The sequence below is a fragment of the Equus asinus genome, chromosome 1 (genome assembly GCF_041296235.1).
Source record: "Equus asinus isolate D_3611 breed Donkey chromosome 1, EquAss-T2T_v2, whole genome shotgun sequence".
NCBI lineage: Eukaryota > Metazoa > Chordata > Mammalia > Perissodactyla > Equidae > Equus > Equus asinus.
The window spans coordinates 166912394-166935692 of NC_091790.1; positions in this window are offsets into that span (position 1 = coordinate 166912394).

The following is a 23299-nucleotide window of genomic DNA, read 5'->3' on the forward strand; positions in this document are numbered from 1 at the left end:
CATTCATTTAAATATGGTGATCCTGTTGATTAAGAAACCTGGCTAACTTCTGTCCTTGGAATCAGATTAACATTCTTCTTCTTTGAGGGAGCCTATCACTCTTTAGAATTCAGTTCACTTGGTTGCATGGTGGCTTTAGTTCTCTGACAGGCTCACAAAATATTATGATTTTGTATATTTTCCGGCTTTTTTGTTGTCGTTAGCAACTGTGGTGAAGTGATATTCTTTTGTAGCTCTCTGCACCCTTCCATGGAAGATGAATTTCAATGACTGAGACTTTTGGTGTTTAAATATTAAGTAAATAATTTAAGGTTCCACAACTAGAAAGTGGTGTTGAACTCCAAAATCTACATTCCATCCATTATATCATTTAAATTATTAAGCTTGGGATCATGTAAGTTATATTTATATAGGATTTTTCCGATTAATAGCACTTTAGTTTTTACACTTAGTAGCTGCTTGAATCATGTAGGTTTGTTATTTACACATTATTAGGGTTCTTAGTTTACAGATGAGAAAAAATTACGATTTAATAACTTAAACTGGTAAGTAACAATGGTTAAACTCAAACCTGCTCCCCAGCACACAGAGCTTTCCACGATTCCATATCAATGGAGATATTTAACATGGATATAGCCATGTGGATTTTTTAAATGTTGAGTTTACTCCACAAAGATAAAAAATTAATTAGTGAGAAGTTTAGTTCCCGAAAAGCAAAACTAATTAGTGAGAAATGGCACTTAATCCAAAGTTTATTAATTCTTGAGCTACTTTCAGCCATTGATAGCATTCCTTTCTTTAGATGAAAGTCAAATGGATGATAATCTTTTAAACTGTGCTGCTATTTTAGAAAAAAAAAGGATAGAAGATTTTGCTGTTCTTGTAATGAGCTAAAACTGCTTCAGAAATAATGTCAGCATATCTTCCCTAGCATTTGTCTATCAGTGGGAGACCATTATTAGAGCACAAATTAGTATTTTATTAATATTATCATTTACACATGCCATTTTTAATAACCCATGTATAATTATACTGAAAAATAAAAAAGGCATACAAAATTCATCTTAAAGACAAAGCAAACATTACTTGTGAACTTCTAGATGTTTTAGACATTAAGATTTATAGGATTGAAAGTTGAGGCAAGTAGACGATTCGCTCTTGTCAAATTTATGAGATGGCACAAATTTGAAGAGGATGTTCTTCCTAGCATATGTTTTAAGTGAAATGCATTCTATTCCTAAAAATTGGTCCAAAGTCCTATGAAGAGAAATGGTACAGTATTGAGTTTGGGGAACATGGGAAAGTCATACCCCAAATACCTTTATACTTTAACAGATTTCAGGTCGAGGTCCTAGAAATAATTAGGAACTAGAAGTATTTAGCAAGATTTGAAGAAAATCACAAACCCTACTTGTCTCAAAATATATTCTATAGTGCCTAAATTCCTGCCATTAAATTATGTTTATAGATTTAGTGCATCTCTTCTAGATGGAGCCTAGAAATTTCATTTTTTATCTGGCGAGGAAAAAAGAGTCAGGTTAGCCAGTTCTCATCTTGCAAAACAGATAGCACTGAGAGAAAAGATCGTGTTCAGATGAGTTTGTGTAGGGGATAGATCAGAAAGGGTGTAGAGCTTATGACATTTCCTCAAAGAAAATGATCTTGATAAACGTGAAGACACTGGGCATATGAGAGAAGATAATAGCAGTGGAGTAAAAGAGTCCAACTCTCTGATAATTTTTCCCAGAGACTTAGTAGAGAATGTATTTGCTAACACAGATAGTATCTAGTCCTTCTTAACACCAAATCAGAGAGTGCACACTATTTACCAAATATCACCATGTACAAGGCACTATTTTGAAAATAATGGGATATAAAAATAAGAATGTCTTCTCCTTTAGGGAGTCTATGATCTATTTGGGGATATATTATTACAGAAAAAACAAAGATAGGCAATAGCAAAGATAAATATCCACAAAAGGAACCGAGAGTGACTATTGAATTGTATAGCAAAGTGCTATTTACAATTCCTAGAATGAGATAATTGGGACCAAATTCCCGTGAGGAAGTAGGACTTGAAATGGTCCCTGAAGACTGAGAAAGTTTTGGGTGAGTAGAATGCAGGGGTGGCATCTTCCAAAGGGAATTAATCAGAAGAAGCAAAATGCAAGAGAAGGAGATAAATGTGTCTGGAGCAGATGATTCTCAGTGGAGGAGAAAGGTGGAAGATTAGTGAGGAGGTTTAGGACAGGATTGGATTGCAGGGTCTACTGCTCATGCCCCTCTTACTCTATTTCTTGAACATTGATATTGCCTTGGTCTCCAACCTCAAACTTGTTTTCACTTTGCATAATCTCCCTAGGGACTCATATCCTCTGCCAAGACTTCAGTTATGAAGATGTGTTGAAAATTTTCAAGCTTATATCTCCAGGCATTGTATTTCTATACTGCTGCATTTCAAACTAGGAGATCCAATTGCTTATCAGGCTTCTCTACTTGAATATCTCCCAATATTAGAGAGACTAAAGGTCTTCCAACCTCCTGATCTCATAAGCTCCCTTAACCCCCTCTCCAAACTCCTCCTCCTCCTCCTGTAATCTTGTCTTCTCTACTTATTACCTGTGTGACTTTGGGCAAGTAGCTTAAGCTCTTTGTTCCTGCTTAGTACATTTGAAAAAATAGGGATAAAATTATTGTTATTTTCAAGTGTTTCTGGGAGGATAAAAACAAATCAAAACATGTAAAACTGGAAGAACAGTGCATAGCACATAATAAATCCCCAAGAAATATCATTTTTTTAGCCATCTAAGCCAGTATGTATCATTTCCTTTCTACTAGTATTTAATTGGTCACAGAGTGCTAGCAAATATCTGCTTCTACATTGCCTTCTCTCAATCCACTCTGGCATGGCTTTAGTCTAGATGTGCATTATCTCCCAACTGTATTGTTGTGATAATTGTAATAAACTGATAAACAGTCTCCCTATCTCCTATTTCACCTCTCTCCCCTCTAATTTCCAAAATGCCACCATTGTGACCTTTTGAAACTGCACTGAATAAAATGCTTCAAGGAAAATGAGTTGCATTTATAATGAGGCCCAAATTCCCTTGAATAGCACACCGGACCCTACAAGATCTGGCCCCTGTCTACCTCGTTGGCTGTCTGCTCCACTGCTTTCCCAATGACTCCAGCTACTTCACACATATCAATTATTCCTTGTCATCTATATTTTTGCAAATGCAATTCTTTCCACTTTCAAAGTCCATTCTCCAATCTCTTTCTTCTCTTATCTAACCTTTACTTCTTCTTTATGGCTAGGTGATACACTTTGTCTTCTTAAATGTGATCCTTCCTTATCCAGTCTGGGCTGAATGATGTATCAAGAAAACAGACAGTGTACTCAAAGTGGGTCATTTGAGGAGGGTTTAATATAGGGAATATTTACAAAAGTGTACATATGATTAAGGGAAACCCACAAAGGACAACGCAGGATCCCAGGACTAGCAACAGCTGGGAGCCATTGTCACCCATTACCCCTGACAGGGCAAGGGGAGGTAGTGCCTTATGGTCTACCCTGGAGAGGACTACCTAACAGAAGATGTAGTCTATTGTGCAACCTGAAGCGACCTCTCAAAGAGGAACTGGGGGATAAGTACCCTGTCCTCAGTGTTCTCCCACCCTCTGTCCTGCTTTCAGTCTCTCCCAATTTCTGAACCCACCCTGAAGCCAGAGGGTAAGGATGTTGAGGTAGCCATAAGGTGTGCCTCCTGGGAGCATCATGAGGAAGGGTAGAAAGCAGATCTGGAGGGACAATGGAAAACATTCCACAAAGGTGCTCTCTTCCATGATACCTAGTCCTCAGAACACACCTTTATGATGAAACTTAACCCATTGTATTGAATACATGTCCACTTTTGTCATAAACTGAAAAGTCTTTGATCATAGGACTGTCTTTATATTGTCTCAGCATTTAGTCAGCGACTCAGTACTTTAACGTGTGCTTAAATGAATGAATGAGTGAATGAATGAACGGCAATGTCGGGGTGAAATCTGTGCCCTACAAAACATAGGCACACGGGAATCATCACTATTTGAAGCTAATGATCTAATTCACCTTCTAGAACTCTAGATTTGTGCTGCAATTCAGGCTTTTCTGTTAAAACATGATGTCTATTTCTCTTTTGTGTGATATGTAAATGAGTGCAAGTGTGCACATGTGTTGTTTACTTCATAATTTTTAAAAATGATGATGGGTCAGACAAATACCAGATAATTCACAAGCTTTAGACAAATACGAGAAAACAATTTCTCTAAGAAAATGATCTCCACTTAGTCATTTATTCCCTTGATTTAACCCCATGCTGCTATTAGTTATGCAGGGAAAATAGTGTTTTAATGACTCTTCAGAAAATGTTCACCACAGGAAGAAATACCGTATGACTGGAATAGGCAAAGAGGATATTTATCTCTCTGCATTTTTTTGGGTTTTAATACTGTCACATCTATGTGCTCCAAGAAAGACATTATGGCAGAACAGCTGCTAACAAAGGTGTTTATAATTCATACAGAAATCAGGACTTCAGAAAGAGCAAAGTCCTTTTGAACATATTAACTGGTATAAATATAAAATATAAATTACATGACCTTATATTAATCAGCATGTCTATGGCTGCAATTAAAGATAACTTAGAAAAGAAATATAGAGTGTTAATAATGTAATTCTGTCTCTTGCTTTTTTTTAATGAGGCACTCTCATTAAAAAAGTGATGTTAGCTTGTTGTGGTAATTATGATCACCTCAAATTCTTTTGTAAAGAGAAAATCAAGTTTTTAAGAGTTTCAAGGACACATAACACCCCCTTGTTTTTAATAGCTGAGGAAACTGATCTTCAAAGAGATTGTAACTTACGGCAATCACTTTCTAGTTGGATGCAGCAATGGAACCCCTGTTTATGGATTCCCATGCCTAAATTCCTTATAGCATGTCATGTCTCCCTAACGCTAAGCACTAATGGAGTAAGACATCATCTAAAATTCGGCACTCAATTTTCCATGGCATTTGATGTGGAGGCTGTGACATCTGGAGAGATCCAAGGACCCGATTACTGAACATAGTGATTCATTTAATAAGAGATTTTATACAGTATATGGAAGCCCAAGTCCATCTATAATCTATAGAACTAGAGAATGTCTCTGCTAAGGAAATTTTGAGGGTGAATGGTTGTAAGATGCCATCATTAATTATTTCCCTTCATTCATTGTTTATCAAAGAAAATCAGAATTGATGTGTATGTTGTTTTTGGGAAAACAGTTTTGCTTATTTTCTCTCTCTTTTCATAAACAAGAAGAACAATTTTTACTAAAGTATTTTTTATAATGGTGACTTCTTCTGGGAATTTCACTTCTTCCCTTTTGCTGATGCACGCCAAATCTTATTTCCCTTGTGTTTTCATAGCTCAAATTTACTATTAATTTTTTTGCCCTTTTCTCAGCCCCCTCTGAAGTCATTTATATTAGCTTGGAAGCTGAATAAAGGGAAAAATGTGCTAAGAAACAGCCATTCACTTGATTAAATGGGGCCCATTTGTTCTCATATCATGGATAAGAACTTATCATCTGAAATCTCATCACCATTTGTTTCCATCTGCTCTATGTTTCTGATTGCCGAATGAGAATCTTAAAGGCTTGGAGCTATTTTTTTTATGTTAATCCTTGGAAAACTAGTACTAATCTTTGTCACTTATGACAGTTCATGACATTGAGACTGCTGAGTGCCAGTATGGAGAAAATAGAATATAATATTATTGGAGCCATTTTTCCCACCTGGCAAACATCAGGGCTCTTTCCTGTAATGAGAAAGGAGTTTGCTGTCAGCATAGAAAGCGTCCTCTCCAGCCCTGAACTTTGCTATAAGGTTCAGGGTAAGATATGTGACTCCGTCTGGATTTCCCTCAAAAGCTTCTCCAACTTCACTTGTCTCTTCCTCCCCAAACTTGCTCTTCTACCAATCTTGCCCACTTCAGTAACATTGAAAATATGGCCCAATTTGAGTGATGGGAGTGACTAAAGAAGAAATAGAGACTTGAACTGAACACCCAGAAGCTTATCCTATGATCGCTCAAGAATGCAGTTAATTATGCCACATAGCAAAAGAATTTACAAGTCAATCAGTACATCCACCTGCCTTGAGTACTGGTTACACCTAAACTCTCATTAATATGAGAACTAATTCCCTTAAGGCATTTAGAAAACATATTCTAAAGTAGGCATCATGACTTACTTGTGAAAAGATGCATAGAAGGTTGAATATGAATTTGAGATATGTTTGTATACGTATAAAATAAAAACAGTTGAGGCGTATTCCAAGAATAGGGTAGTGTGTCTCTTAGAGGGAAGCTCACGCACTATGGGAAGGGAACCTTTAGCTGCCTTCAACACTATCTTCTCTCTAAGGCATTCTGTGAAATAATTGGGAACAGAGAGGGGATTAGCTTCAGTAAGGCTTGGATTAGGGTTTGGAAAGCTTTCAGAGCTGGCCTTAGATGTCTATAATGGGTGAAGGTAAACTCCATGTCATAAATCGTATCAGTTTCTTCATAGTAGGTGGGATAAATCCAGAAATAAGTGAAGAGAGAATTAATGAGAGACTGCTCTACTCCTAAAGCATTTTGTAATATCTATATGTCTCTACCTAATGAGAGAGAGAAAGAGGAAGAGAGAGAGAGAAACAGATGTAAATCAAAGGTCTGGCAAGAAATAGAGGAGGAAGGGCTCAGACGAGGTGACATGCTCTGAAACTCCAGGTATCTGCCACTAAACACCTTGATTTGGGGACCCAGATTGCCGGACATTAAATAGTGGGCTGTATGTTTGAAAGGTTATAAAAAAATGACTGCCTGAGAAAGGCCAACTATTGTTTTTTAAAAGTATTTCTCCTGGGCTTCTAGCATTAATGAACTGTTTGTACCTCTGAAAACACTGGGAGACTGGCAAGGGACTAAAGGAAAACTAATATATGAGAGTTTTGTGACCCTTAAAGACTCCATACTGACTCTTCTTAGGAGTTAGTCTTATTTCCCAGCTCTCTCATTCTTCAAAATCTTCCTCTTCACTGGTTCTTTACCAGCTTGTCATTATATAAAACGTCCACATACTTAGAATTATTACAGCTTCCCTTGATCTTGAGTTCCCATATTGCTTGATATCGTCTTTATTCTTTATAGCCAAATTCAAAAGAACAGTCTATACTCACTGCTGCAGTCTTCCTCTGCTTTCCCAGGATTCTCACTCACATCCATCACTCTGTAGAAGCTAGCTTCGTGACGGTTACCAACAGCCTCCTACCTGCCATTCAGCTCTTATCCTCCAGGACCTCTGGGACATTTACCATGACAAAGCATCCTATGGCTTCTGAATCACTACTCTCCCCAATTTTTCTCTTGATATTTTCACCATTGTTTATCAGTGTCCTTCTAGGTTGCTTTTCCTTATGGGAGCCTGTAAATATTGGTATTACCAAAAATAAATTCTTGGTTCTATTCTCATTCTCTTATCCATTGTTATGGCCTCAGTTATAGTGATTTTATGTAAATCTCTGTCTCCAACCCACACTTCATGTCTGAGCTGCCAGTTATCATCTTCACCTTGTTGGCCTTAAGGTCTCTCAAAGGTTACGTAGCTAACCACTGTTCTCTGGTAAACGTTCTCCTCCTCCTCTGCGCTTCCACCCTCTTACAGAATTAGTTTACAGTCATCCCCCCTGGAGACTTTGCCCTCTTAGATTCCTCTTTCTCACACTCCCAGGACTCAATCAATAAGTTTTGCTGATAGCATGTCAACAATAACTCCGGGATTGCTTTTCTCTTCCTCCATCTTCTCTGCCATTCCCCTCATTTGGCTCTCCTCATTTCTCAACTAGTTTAGATAGTCTGGTTAGATAGCTTCCTAATAATATTTTGTCTTCAGGCATCTCAGTGCCTCTCTATACTTTTCCCAAATTACCTTTCTCTGATATCTTTCCTCTATCACATATCTTTCCTTCTTAAAACAACAAATGACTGACTGCTCATTATCAAGAGCATTAAATTAATTAGCACCGTCCTTAAGGCCCTTCCTAATCTGTTCCCAGGCCACATTTCCATCCTTGTCTTTTGCACCACACTCTCAAATCTCCTGTTGAACTTCTGACTCTCCAATCCCACTGGGTTACCTCCTGTCACCCTAAATGCACTGTAACCATCTGAGCCTTGATTATTTGGATGTGCTTCCCGTGTTCGGAATTTGCCCCTGCTATTCTTTGTCTCTTAGTGGAATTTTTTCTTCAAGTCCCAGCTCATGTGTCACTGCCTCTGACTTCACTGTCAAGTCACTGTCAAGACTTCTTTAACTCCCAATCCAGAGGCAGAATGAAGACCCATTCTTTTCTCTTCTCTTGCACACATTTTGAGAAGTAGGGGAGCAATGTGGAGAGGTCTTGAATTTTGATCGCAGACTAACCTCAGGGCCGATTACAGCTTCACCACGTTCTAGCTCTGGGAATTTGGTAAGTTATTTAATGTCTCTTGGTATGTTGTTTCAACCATTTCTAAAATGAGTCATTGATATGTACCTCCTGAAGAAGCTAATATTTATTGAGAGTTTAAAATATGCCAGTCACCCTTTTAGGCTCTTGACATGAATTAACTCACCTAATTAAGAAGTAGATTTAAAGAATTTATCACATAAAACTATTATGCCAGCAGCAAAACACCACACTATAGCATTGCTCCTGGTTTATGAGGCTCTTGTGTCCCCCTAGATCATGTGTTTATGAAGGAACTAAATCCTTCAACTATCAACTTCATTATCTGGTACAGCATTTGCATAAAACAAGTGCTAAATAATTGATGCATTTTTTTTTTCATTTACTGCAAAGCATAGTTGACTGTTGAACTAACATTGGATTCCATGCAACTTCTTATTTTGGTAAATGAGTTCTATATTCACACATAGGAATATTCGAGCAGAGATTACATACAAAGACATTAGCATTTTAAAATGCTAATCTTCTGTACTAAAATAAATATAATAAATCACATTGTAATAAAGTCGTTTAAATATTTTTAAATAGATGCTACTTTTATCTTCTCGTTCACACGTACTCCTATTTTTTACAAGGCTATTTTTCTGGAAGACAGAGTGAATAATTAAGATTAGAAGTGAACAGGTTTCTAACAAGGAAAAAAGTAAGAGTAATAAAATTATTTGAGATTATGTGAAATTTTCCTTATTGTTTAATTTTGTTTTTATAATTTAAGAGGAGTCAGATGGTCAAATTTGACATTTACCATCATAATTTGAATTTGATATTTAAATGGCAAATATCTAATGAGAATTCATAATGGCCCATTAGAACTGTTTCATGGGGCTTTTAATTAATAAGAAGATGCAAGACTTGGTCAGAATGGGGAATTTTGAGGGTCCCCTTAGAGAGATTTTTCTGTCCTCCAAGTCTGTTTCATGGCACTACAAGTATGCTAAGAATGGTTTGGATGCTGCCTTTTGTCCATAAAGGGTGTGGGATGTTGGAGTAGATGCAGATACCTGATTGTCCCTGATTCTGCTTCTTAGAAATTTTGTACCAATCTCAGCCCACAGTGGGACAAAACAAAACAGCTCTTCTAAGGGGCATTCCAAAGAGGAATTGTGTGCATGTGTGAGTGAGTGTGTGTAGTAGAGTGCTAAGGAAGTGCCATCCTGAAAAGTCAAGTCTTCATTAAGAGGTAAGTACAAGGGAAAGAAAAGAAATGGAAAGAAGGAATAAAATAGGGGTGTAACTTGGGTAGTTTGTTTATTATTTACAAAGTCTTTCTTTGACAACAAAATAAAAATTTAAAAAATGGGACTATATCAAACTAAAAAGCTTCTACACAGCAAAGGAAATCATCAGTAAAATGAAAAGGCAACCTACAGAATGGGAGAAAATACTTGCAAATCATATATCTGATAAGGGGCTGATATCTAAAATATATAAAGAACTCATACAACTCAATAATGAAAAAAACAATCAATAGACTGGTGGACAGCTCACTGACGTCTCACAGAAAATTCGGATTTACTTGAACAAAACTTAATTCCTTCCCTTTTTCACACCCTCTCCCTGTCTTAGCTCTTCCCACATTTTCAAACTCAGTGGATTGCATCGCTATTTAGCCTTCTAAGACAGAAATGTGAGGATTATCCCAGATTTTTCCATTCCGCTGTATTCTACGTCCAACTGGTCAGCAAGTCTTTTTCAATCAATCTCTTTAGTGTTTCTAAAACAGGTCACATTTTCTTACTCTATTCTCACGGTCTTTGTTTAGACATACATCATTTCTTGTCTTGAAAACTATGGCAGTCTCAGTCATCAGTCACCATGATATCTATTTCCTTGCCTACATATGATGTAGTGGTCCCTCCTTCCCTCCTATGTGTACAAAACATAGAATGAATAAAATTGAACTTCTCCTTCTGAAATCCTTTCACTGGTTGGACCAGCTCTGTGTTCATTGCTTTGAGTTTGCTCTGTGAGGTTGTTTGGAGACTGTGCTTCAAGGGAAGGTTAGGGCAGTCTGACTTGGAATGGAATCTGGAAGAGTGAATGAGTCCAAGAGCTTGTTCTGCCATTTTCCTAAAGCAGTAAAAACCACCACCCACCCACAGAGGGATAAGATGGCAAGTAAGGCTTCACAGTGCTCCCCAAGCCATGCGCTTCCTCTCTTCATGTGCATTTTGCTTCTCTGCTTGGACTTCTTGGAGAACCTAGTTCTAGTAGGACTGATGGCCAACGTGTCTGGGAGCAGTTGAAGCATCAGGAAAACTCTCAGAAAAACTCTCACCATTGTCAGTTTTATTATCTTCTTCTTTTCTTTCGTAAGTTTTTTTTGTTAGGTAGGAGAAAGTAAGCTTGAAAGTTTTCTAGACTAGCAAATTGACTAAAATTGCCTTGATTGCTAAAAATGACTAATTTGGTAATTTGTGAGATTCTCTGTCCAAGCTGCATAGATACTGAGTCTAATTAGCCAACTTGGAATTAAACTAGGTGGGCTTGAGTTTTCCTCACAGAATCCAGTGAACTTTGTCTCCCTGACAGCCTTCTAAGACTTAGCAGGTCTCATAGAGCCCCTGATTCATTCACCATGGGGAGTAATATCTCTAAAATTCTAATTCAATACTATCGCTCTTTTTTTTGTGTGAAGAAGACTGGCCCTGAGCTAATATCTGTGCCAATCTTCCACTGTTTCATGTAGGATGCTGCCACAGCAGGCTTGACTGTGGTGCTAGGGGCACTCTCAGGATCTGAACCTGTGAACCCTGGGCTGCTGAAGCGAGCGTGGGAACTTAGCCACTACGCCACTGGGCCAGGCCCCTATCACACTTTTTCTTAAAACCCTTCAAAGGTAACTGATTACCTTGAATGTGAAATTTACATGGAATAATTTTCTTTTTACATAATTTGCCATGATTTCCCCACTTGTCATTTTCTACCTTCCGTTCCTTCTGTCTGAATTCCACCCTCTCCCCACCGCCATGCACTTCTTCATCTATCTCTGCCCCATTCACCTATTCAAAGTCAGCAACAATGCCGTCCGGTCAGGAAAGACTTTCTCATTATTGTTACTTCTTACCCCTTCCCGCCCAGTCTGGGTTAGGTGAATTCCCCCTGCTCTCATGAGAAGAACCCAGTACTCACCTCAACATTAACACTGGTGTGCTTCCTGACCTCACCATCCACCAGACGGAGAAGTGCCAAGGTCAAAAGTTCTCACTGACTTGACTTTGCTCTCTTTGGTCTAATACAGTGCCTGGGGCTTCGCAGGTGTTGAAAATATCTATGTTGAGTAAAATTAAGAACCAAGGGACCGGCCTGGTGGCCGAGTGAGTAAGTTCGCATGCTCCCCTGCGGCGGCCCAGGGTTCAGATCCTGGGCGCGGACATGGCACTGCTCATCAGGTCACGTTGAGGTGGCGTCCCACATGCCACAACTAGAAGGACCCATAACTAAGATATACAACTATGTATGGAGGCCGGGGAGGTTTGGGGAAATAAAGCAGAAAAAAAAAAAAAGATTGGCAACAGTTGTTAGCTCAGGTGCCAATCTTTAAAAAAAAAAAAAGAACCAAGTGTAGCTCCATGGGAAGGTCGCTTTTAATGAAATCTCAAACTTTCTCAAACCATTTTCCATTTTTCCATGGATAGTCCAGTACTTCGCAGTCTGTGTCACACCCTATGGAGGATTATTCAGGGTTAAAGTTGGCCTGAATATTTCACGTAATGGATCATGTACTTTTGAGGAGAGAATTTGTCTGTTTAAGCCTATGGTGTCTAAGTCGGCACATATGAAGAAAGAATCCATAACCTGACTATGAGTTCTCAGTAGATGTTTCCAGAGAATCTAACTGGATTAGCTCCATAGAGAAGAGAGGGAAGGTTATAGGATACTGTAGCTGAAGCTCCTTGGTTCACTTGGGGTGGGATTGGATCGAGACAAAACTTCGACTCCTCACTTTGTACAAGTGGACTTTTTTTTTGCTTTTTTGATGAGGAAGATTGGCCCTGAACTAACATCTGTTGCTAATCTTGCTATTTTTTTTTTCCCATCTCCAAAGCCCCAGTACATAGTTGCATCTCATAGTTGTAGGTCATTCTAGTTCTTCCATTTGGGATGCCACCACAGCATGGTTTGATGAGCAGTGTGTGGATCTGCACCCAGGACTCAAACCGGTGAACCCTGGGCCACTGAAGCAGAGTGTGCAAACTTAATCACTTGGCCATGGGCTGGCCCCACAAGTAGACATATTCATATGTTACCAGAATAGACATTAACAAGGTTGGATTCATTTAACTGTCCTCCTTGAAATGATGGAGTTGATTCCAAAAAACATGCAGGCTCATGTGGAGCACCAATATGCAAGAATATGAAGGAGAGAAAACAATACCCTCTCTCTCAAATTGCTATCTTATTCTTATTTTGTCAACGTTGACTATTAAATGAAAGCTTTTCCTGTTAGTTACAATAAATTATCTTTCCATCTTTCATGTTGACCAAAATGTCAGGTTTATTTTCCTGTTTTTGGAATGTTTTAAAATGGTGGCAGGCCAAAGGTCTCTCAATGAGTACACAGTAGTCATTAGTTGTGTCTGCCACTAGATGTCATTGTATTTTCAAACAAATGGCTTTGAAGAACATTTCAGTGAAAGCTAGCTTCACACCCCAGATTTTTGTGTTTTTTTCCAAGGCATCTATAGAGTAAGTAATAAAGCTATCATTCATTTTAACGCATTTGCCCTATTTAGATTTTTGAATTTATTTTGCCTTATCCAGCCCATTGTATTGTGAACTGGTGCTTATAATGTATGAATGGTACTTTTTGTAATGCAATGCTGATCTTGTCTTCACTTAAGAAGCTGTGAAAACTATTCAGAAGCACAAAACAATATATATTTAATAGCATTTCCATTACAGAAAGCTAATAAAAATTCCAACATGAATAGATTTTGCTTAGGAAATTGCATTTCCATTTCTCTTGGGAAAAATGAGTACTTCATTTTTTATGTTCCTTTGTAAATGATTAGTAAATTGCACAACTTCTGTGCATTCTAGAGTTCTGGAGCAATTTTATCAATTTTTTTTAAAAAGTGCTACTAAATTATTGTTATCAATTATAAACTTTCCAGTGTGAACTCTTGATATTGTGTTTGTCATACTTCACCAAAGGGCAATACATGCATCTGTTTTTCCACCAGAAGAAAAGAGTAAGATTAAATGTAACAAAAGGTAATCAGTGAAGCATAGCAATCTCACGCTTGCATATTTCATAATCTCTGATCACAGCAGGAATAACAGTTATCTAGTTCCATATCTAAATAACAAGGTTTCAAAATCTCAAGCCAAATTTAGTGTTATTATGAACTCATATATGTTCTTCATTTATGTTGTTTGAAAAGATTATTAATAACTGGAACTTCTTGTAAAGATCTGGTGCCTAGAACTGGAAATCTCATTTTCTATCCAGTGCATGTATTCCATCTTTCTGTTCATCTCTCTGGCAGGAATTAGAAATTTTCAGATTTAAACATGAAAAAGATCTTCCTTTAATTCCATCGGCCTATCAGATCTATCCCATTTACACACTGTTCCCTGTATAGAGGATTTTTTTCAGGAACAGGCAGTTCATCCTGCTGGTAAAACCTCTGTAATACGTGAACTGAAGCAAGAAAAAGATTATTATGTGTGGTTAGCACCCTATAACTCTTCAGAACCACCAGCAGAGTTGATTAAACTTCCATTGGGTAAACCCTGGCCTAGGTCTATCCTGGAAAATCCTTGCCCTCTGAGGCTGCTTCTGTGATGCTGATTTGAGCAGTCCTTCTTCCCTGCTGTGGCCAGGTCAGGAGAGGCACCGGAGTTATTACTACTGAGGGAAAAGTATTTAAGGATAAAAATTTTCACCCAAACTAAGAGACAAACGGTTGACAGATAAAGCTTTACAAATGAGCAAAGATGACCCAGATTACTACATTATACCGACAGGGTCATACTGTGCCACTTTCATCTTGGTGTCACTGATGCCAAGAACAGAGAGGGAACTGGATAAACATTTATTGAATTGAATTATAAAACGGAGTTTTAAAAGCATGTGGAAGTTTCTTTGCTACTATGTGATGTCTGTGTTCCTGGGAATACCAAATTACGCTGTCTTTTGAACAAGAAAATATCATACTGATGTACAGTCAGGGTGATATATTTGAATGTCTCCCAGGGTAGTTGAATTTTGGTGGTGGTTTGTTGGTCATACTCTCTTGCCTAGTCTATCTTGGTCACTTGCGTTTATCACAGACCAAAGGGCTGTGGTTTGGGGATACACTCTACTTCATTTGATAGAGAAAGGGCCTCAGAAAGAGAAAAGGACCTTGCACTTCGACGAGAGTTCACTATGATTAAAGATGCAAGTGCTAGCCTACAAACAGACGGAATTTAAGGTACCTACCACATGGAAATGAAAACTATCGCTTTTGCCTCTTTAATACATTCTTCTGACCACCATGGTTGTTGGTCATCCTTTGGGTACACAAAGGATAGAGTTCCCCACGGCCATTACTCTCCCACAACTATGTATTGTAGTTACATGTAGTTGCTCTGAACATTTATTGTCATTTTGGGGCATCTACTGTTTACTTCTGCACCTTTACTCCAGACAGGAGACTTCAAAAAATTGATCCTTGTCTCATTCAGACATGACAGTATCTTAGATCTGACTCTGGAAAATCAAATACACAGGGGTCAGATGTATTTAAAAATAATAAGTTATAAAGGGAGAGACTTCTGTCTAGTAAATCCAAGGACAATCTCAGAAGTACTGTTCCAGACAGCCGTACATGAGATGCCAGAAGGCAGATTTCCTTTAGACCAATAGGCAGCACCTGGGGAGTGGTCTATCATACCCATTCACTTCCAACCAGAACAGCTCTGCTACATCTGTTTACATATGGAAGCAAAGAGTGGAACTGGCCTCCAGGGAAGACTTGTTTGAAACCTGGCTCCTTGCATTACAAATTGGGTCATCTCCACAATTAGCCGCACTGTTACCAACTTTCTTCATCTGGTGTAAACTGAGGGTAATAATATTACCAATCTGGGTGGTGCTGTGAGGTTTGCATAAACTAATACATATATTTAGAACAGTACATAGCACATAGTAATACTCAATAAATATTAGCTATTGCTGTTTTTATTGTTATTATGTTAGATTTCTGCTTACTAATTCCTTTGAAAAATGGATCAATTTTCTTCAGCCAAGAAATTTTTGAAACCTACCAATCTAGACTATTAATACATGAAAATTCTCTTTTTTCCACTCGAAGCATTTTGCCTGGTAAGTTGGAATGGATTCCACAAATCAGAGCAATGAAGCGCTCAGGTCAGTGCTGGGTGAACCCTGATGAATTGTTCTTTGATGAGTTGTCATTTTCTATTCTTAAAAGAGGCATTAAGAATTTATAACAATGTTCTGGTTGCATTATCATTTGGATGGTGTGTTTATGCTAATTTCTGCTGTCAATCCTAATTGCCAGCGGTTAAATTCATTAAAAAATAATTTTTTTCCAGACTCTTGTCTGATTCACCTTGCTTCCTAGAATATCTCAATTTCCCTTTGGTTCACTTGCCACAAGTATCAGATGATTTATTCACCGAACAGCATAAATCAGAGGTGCTTTTACTTATTCATCAGGCAGTTACTGAGTGCTTCTGGATGCTTTGTGGGTATCTAGGCATTTTCCCACAAAACCTGAGAGGTCATCTAGTCCAACAGAGCACATATTAGAGAATTATTTTTCTGTGCTCAGTGACAGGTGGTTCTCTGTCTGTTACGTGAAGGCTAGATTCTTGCCTGGGAATAGCTTATACTGTAGTTGGTGACACATTATATAGAACCAAGAGTGAAGGTACAAAGCTTTCACATTTTTCAATCTGGTAAGTCAGACACACAAATATGACTAACTTGTCCAAGTCACATACTAAGTAGAGTAGGATTGAGAACAGAATTCAGATTCCCAGCTCCTAACATACTTTATCATATTACCACTTGCTCAGAGCCATTTCTTGTCAAAAGTGCTGTAAACAGTCTTAGATATTTAGAGAGGCTACAAAACTAGACAAACTAAGTCTAATGAAAAGAATAGTTGTTTTGGTGGTCAGAAGTCATGGTTAAGAGATTAGGTTTTGTCATTGAACAGTTGTATGAACACAGAAACCTCAATCAACTTCAATTTTCTTAATCTATGAACCCAGGATTATAATGCTTGCACTGTCCAATTATAAGCTATTTATGGTATCAAATGAAATTATTCTTGGGTAATTCTTACTTTGCTCATGCTCTCTCTCTCTCTCTCTCTCTTTTTTTTTTTGGTGAGGAAGATTGGCCCTGAGCTAACATCTATTGCTAATCTTCCTTTTTTTCCTTCTTCCCAAAGCCCCAGTAAATAGTTGTATATCCTAGTTGTAAGTCCTTCTAGTTCTTCTACATGGGATGCCACCATAGCATGGCTTGATGAGCAGTGTGTAGGTCTGCCCAGGATCCAAATCAGTGAACCCTGGGCCGCCAAAGCAGAGCACGTGAACTTAACCATTATGCCACTGGGCCAGCCCCTGCTCATACGCTTTGGTAGAAGGAAAGATTTCTAACTTTAGGAATATCCTTTTTGTTAGCATATCTTCTCCATTTGTGGAACTACCTATCTTGAGAAAAACAACAGTCTTCACTTCACACGTCTTGCAAGAATTCAGTATAGGGTGTTGAAAAAGAAGAAATATGCTTATGTAGCAGGAAAGAATCTCCATCCACAAGCTCAGTCTTTCAAGAGATACTTCTGGTAGAAAGTGCTAATTGTTCCCTAATGTTTGTTCTCCCTTCCTCTCAGAAACAGGATTCCCAAAATTTTAGCTCATGGCTTCTTAGAATAAAGGTCACATTCCCTTGACTACAGGATGTGTCCCTGTGACTACATTCTGGCCAATGGAATGTAAGCACAAGGGTCCGTGAAACTTCTGGGGAGAAGTATCCTTTCGCTTCAGTTTTCCCTTTCCTGATCCCTGGAATATAGATCTCTATAAATTTTAACTCAATCATCCCAACAATGCTTGAAACATACACTGTTAGTATTCTCATTCTGCTAGTGGGGAATTTCAGGCACAGAGGAGTCAGGTACTTTATCCAAAGTCACAGTGATGGAGCCAGGATTCCCACTCAGGCAATCTGGCTCTCGAGACTATGTGGATAACTACTGCCTCTCCTAGAGGAAAACAGAATTAGTGTTCCAACTCCTTCCCTGCTGGGCTGGAGGGGAACGTGACTGTAGTCATTCTTCAGCGTCCCCTCCCCAGGTTTCACATACATTACATACATTCAGACAGGCCTTGGTGGTCACTGGTCATCTCTCTACCATGGGTATAACTGAAACACTCATTAAGAGAGTAAATTTAGAAAAATGTTGACTGATGCATAGAAAGCTCTGCATACTTTTGGTCCAAGGAAGAAGGGAAGCCTGGAAAGCAGTTATTAGACTCAGTAGAATTAACACGTCAGGAGCAATAACTGTACCTTTTCTACTCCCAATTGTTCTGGGAATGGACCTTTATCTTATTTATTTTTATTTTTTTTTGAGGAAGATTTGCCTTGAGCTAACTGCTGCCAATCCTCCTCTTTTTGCTGAGGAAAACTGGCCCTGAGCCAACATCCATGCCCATCTTCCTCTACTTTACATGTGGGACGCCTACCACAGCATGGCATGCCAAGCAGTGCCATGTCCGTACCCAGAATCTGAACTGGCAAATCCGGACCGCTGAAGCGGAATGTGCACACTCAACTGCTGCGCCACTGGGCCGGCCCCTATCTTATAATCACTTTATAATGAGAAAAACTTCTTTTTCCTCTCCATTCAAGCAAATGGTAAGGTCTACAGCTACTTTGTCTAGAGAAGTTTGTGGGAGGGCTTCACGAGTTTTGTTTTCAAAGCTAAAGCCCAATGGGATTTGAGGCAAGAGAGATTTCTTCCAAGTTCTAGGAGACTATTAGAGACCGAGTGAGGAGCAGAGAGACGATTGCAGATCAGTGAATAAGGCTAGAGGTTTATATGGTTTCACAGTTTCATTTTGGGCAGAATTTTGGGGAAAAGTATTTGATGATTTCATGCTGCAGATAAAAGATAAAATGATGAGGGAAATACTTTTTTAACTACAGAAGGGTTAAATTGATCCTAGAGGTTTAAAAGCTGTTGGGCAAAGACCACGAGTGCTGCTCAATGACAATCAAACAAGCCATTGCAAATCCATATGGTCTTGACTGCACTTCCCATTTACCTGCTGTCTGAAAGGGACTTTGCTCTCAAAAACCAGTTGCTCTTCTTCACCTGCCAGCTTGGCTTGGGATTGTAGTGGGTCTGTAATGTGGATGTTCTTTCTGTCCCTTACTATCAGCCTGAAAGCTTGGGACTGCTTGGAGACTGAAAGGAAGTGGAACCACTGAAATACCTATGTCCCAGCCTGCCTTACTCCTTCAATCAGGTGGCTCTGACTTTTCCCATGCCATTCTTGGATTATGGGACTCTGGTCAATCCAAGAGACCCACATAGAATCTAGTTTCCTTGAAGTTTTGTGTGACCAAGGATTATAGTACCACTCCCAGTCCAAAGGCTCATAATTTATCCTGAAGACATCCTTTTGTTTTCAAACTTCACTTCTCCAAAAATGCTAAACTTGTGAAAAGAAAGACCAAGTTGCCCTGCCATGAACTTCTCCTGAAAGACACAAACATGGAGCCTACTCTCTGCCTCAAAAGAAAAGGAAAGGAAAGCACATGCAGGGCAAACCGTAAACTATGTCCTGAAGTTGTCCTTCTCCACGCATATGATGCACATACATCTATAGACTCAGCATGGGCAAATGAGATTCCAGCAGAACAATCAGTCTTCTACATGTCCATCTGCCTCATGATCGTTGAGGGCTTGGCTGGTGAGTCTTTCTGCCCTGGATTGCCCATCAGAGGCCTTTGCCATGTGGGTCACTTCCAGTTTGTAGGCATTTATTGTCCCAGCTTCTCCTGCTTGCCAGAAAATCTGCTTTCAGTTTCCTCTGGAATCCCTGAGCTCATCCTATCTTCACTGTATTCTTTGTTCCCTGAATGCCAGGAGGGACACTGCTGGCAAATAACTCACTTTTCATCTTGGACCAAGGGATGGGATGGTAATGTCCTCTTAGTTGTTTTCCTCTGGCATTACCATTTCTCTTTCTTTTCTCCCCACGATGTCTGGTATCACTTGCCAATCTGCATTCCAAAACTCCCTGACATAAAACTCGACTCACAAAGCATTTTATGAAGCATGTAGTGCTCTAAGTGAGCAGTTTTTTTCTATATTAAAACAATCATATTCACTAAAATTTGATTTTTCTTAAATATTTGTACTCAAGAAAATCAATTTTAAATGGAGGAGAATAAAACAAGCAAATGATTTTGGATCTTTTCAAAAGCTTTGGAAATTGATGGTCCTTATTATTTTATATTTCTTATGTTGGAGCTACCTGTGGCAAATGGAGTCCAGAGTATTTTGTGTGAATGCATTCTTGGGTCTAGTCCCATCAGAAGACTCAGAAAAATCTTTCTGTTGGATAGTCCAGAAAACCACCACAATTGGCAAGTCCAACTGGCAGTTGCCAACTGGTTGTCCAACTGGCACCAGTAGCTCCTATGAGATTGAGCATGACATACTTAAACGCTAATATCTGTGAGCTGCTGAAACTATGTGTCTGTACTCTGGGGAGACGTGCTTTTAGCTGCAATTCCAATCACAAAGTTATGTTTTCCTCCCAAAAGAATGAACATGATCAAATCCTCCCATTATCACAGGGTAACTGGAGAATGCAGAGCAGAATTAAATGACTAAGCTGTGTTCCAGAGGTAGGTCATACAGATGTAAGAATACCATCTTGGGGAGAAGAGGATGGCAAGAACCTTAAGAATCATTATGTATGTAACATTTCCTAATAGAGCACCTGACACATAGCACATGCTCAAAATATTTTAGCTGGATGTGAAAAGGAAGAATATTAGAGGGAGTGCACCTCCTTTGGGTGACTGTTCTAAAGACTCAGACCTTGAAGTCAACTGTACGTAATTACTGACTAGCAATCGAGAGTTCCCCTCAGTGATAAGCTAGGTATTGGTGTCTAATTATATACACTCCTCATCCCTTTAAAATCACTTACTGGCTACCTACTGCCCTTAGGATAACATCCAAACTCCTCAGTGAGCCATCTGCCATGATTTTGGTCCTGCCTTTCTTTCCAGGTTCATTTTGAGATACACTCCCCATTCCCCAGCCCAACCTCACATAAACTCTGTGAATTAGCCATATCAGACAACTTGCTCCTTGAATCCATAACCTGCAGTACATCTATACAGAGGAACACTATTCAGCAACAAAAAGGAATGTATTAGTGATGCATATAGCTCAAACACTTTATGTTGCTACTCAGACAAATGGATACATAGGGTATAATTCCACTAATAAGAAAGTCAAGAACAGGTAAAACCCATCCATGGTGATAAGAATTAGAACAGAGACTGACCATGGTTGGTGGCAATTAACTTAAAGGGTCACAAGAGATTTTTCTGGGGGTGATGATGCTCATATTTTGATTGGGGTGTGAGTTACACAGTTGCATATATTTGTCAAAATTCATTGAAGGGTACCCTTTGTATAAGCAAATTTTACCTCCAAATCTCCCACAACTTGCTCTTTATAGATCAGGTTATGCCATTTCAGGTCTTGGTGCCTTTGTTCCTGCCTTCTGCTGGGAATCCCCATATCCTCCTTCCTCCATAACAGCTCTCCACTTGGTAAATGCCTCTTAGCTTATGAAGCTCAGATAGAGTCACCCCTCTCTGAAGACTTTCTTGACATTATTTCGCAGTACTGATGTGAAAAATTACCTCTGTCTTTTGTGCTCTCTTCATAAGTTCCTTAATTAGAAAGTATTGATCATTTATATCTATACCCCAAGAAAACATCATCCATAGTTGTTGACTCATTATCCTTAAATTAATTATACAGTAATGTGTCCATAGTGTATTTTCAGCCATTCTCAATTAGTTCTTTTCTCAGGAATTTTCATCATCATCCTCACATCATGTGAGTTTCCTGCTGTGATCTTTCTCTATACTTCTGCCCTCCACATGCTGCCCTTCTTCTCAGAACTCTCTGATACGGTGAAAACGATAAAGAGGCACATAGACTCGCAAGCCAGTGGCCTCCTCATGAGCTGTATGACCCTGGGAAAGTGACTCAATTTCTCTTAGTCTCAGTTTTCTCTTATCTGAAATGGTGGCCATGGGGTCCAACTCGTGGCATTATCAAGAAGTGCAAATGTAGCGAACAGCTTCTAGTTTTAGGACTTGGCCATAGCAGATGCTCCATAAATATCCATCACTGTATTCTGCCTGCTGACCTGCTCAGATCATCGCCTTTTACTGGTGTGGGCCCTGTGGCTTGTTGGGCTCACTGCCCACCCCTGGCATGTAGTGTAAGGAGTAGCCTTGGGGAAGAATAGAGGAAAGAAGTCAAGAAGAAGCTGGCTGTCTCTGTATACCAGGGGCATACATATACAGGAGTCTGGAAAGGAGCGAGGTAGACTGTGTGAAATGTTTGAAACCAGTCCTTTAAGGTAAGCCTTCAAATGCCTCTGAAATAATTCACAGAGCACTTCAGAGGAACTGTGTGTTTGAATTGGCAGCGTAACAGGGAATAGGCCTCCTTAAGATGTCATTGTGAAAGAAGAGCTTCCTGCCTGGCCTGTCCCTCCCCCCGATCCAGCGTCACAATTGCTCTGGACACTTGGATCACAAGGTATATATATCCACTTAGACATTCTCACGAGTCTAAGTTTTATAAAACCAACATTAAATATGACTAGGTGAGGAGCTGAACCCATATATATGAATTGTATATAATACTATATAATATATAATAATACATAAAGAAGACTACTTAATAAACATAAACATTATACTTTATATATACAATGGAAGACTCTGCTACGATTCAGCCTATTGTTCTGGTATTAACGGCAAGTGAGGAACTGGATGCTAAGGGAATGTTCTCCTCGGGATCTATTGTGGTCTTCTTTCTTTGAAATCTTTGCGTGTATGATGATCCTCTTCTGTGTTCCACGTGGTTCTTCATAATGTATTTTTCCTCCTTGAATCAGGATTAATTGACTAATTGCTGAAGATTCTCAATTGCTTTGTTTGCAATTGGCAAAACTCACACTTTAAGCGCAGGGTTTGTTACCAGCTCTGTCTGTTCTTAATTTACTGCTGTCCGTGTTTAGTTGAGGGACCTCTTAACAACAGCAACGATAATTTGAAACACTTATCTATTCTACACACTTTATATATGTGTGCACAACCTAATCGTCACAAAAACTCCATGAGGTAGGAGCTAGTGCTATTCTCACTTTATTGTTGGAAGACTTAGGCACAGAGATGTGGAGGGACTTGCTCAAGGTCTCCGTGCTGGTAATTGGTAGAGAGGTAAGAGTCTGGGCAGTTTGAATCCAGAGCCAGGGCCCTTACCGTCTCAAACGCTTTGTTCTTCTTCCTATGTAATTTGGCTATTAGCATTATCTAGGAAGATTTTCTGTCTGTTACCTAGCAACCAGAAGAATTATATGGATCATCTGTATCTTGACGGGAGGTTTAACTTCCGATAAGGCTGATATATGA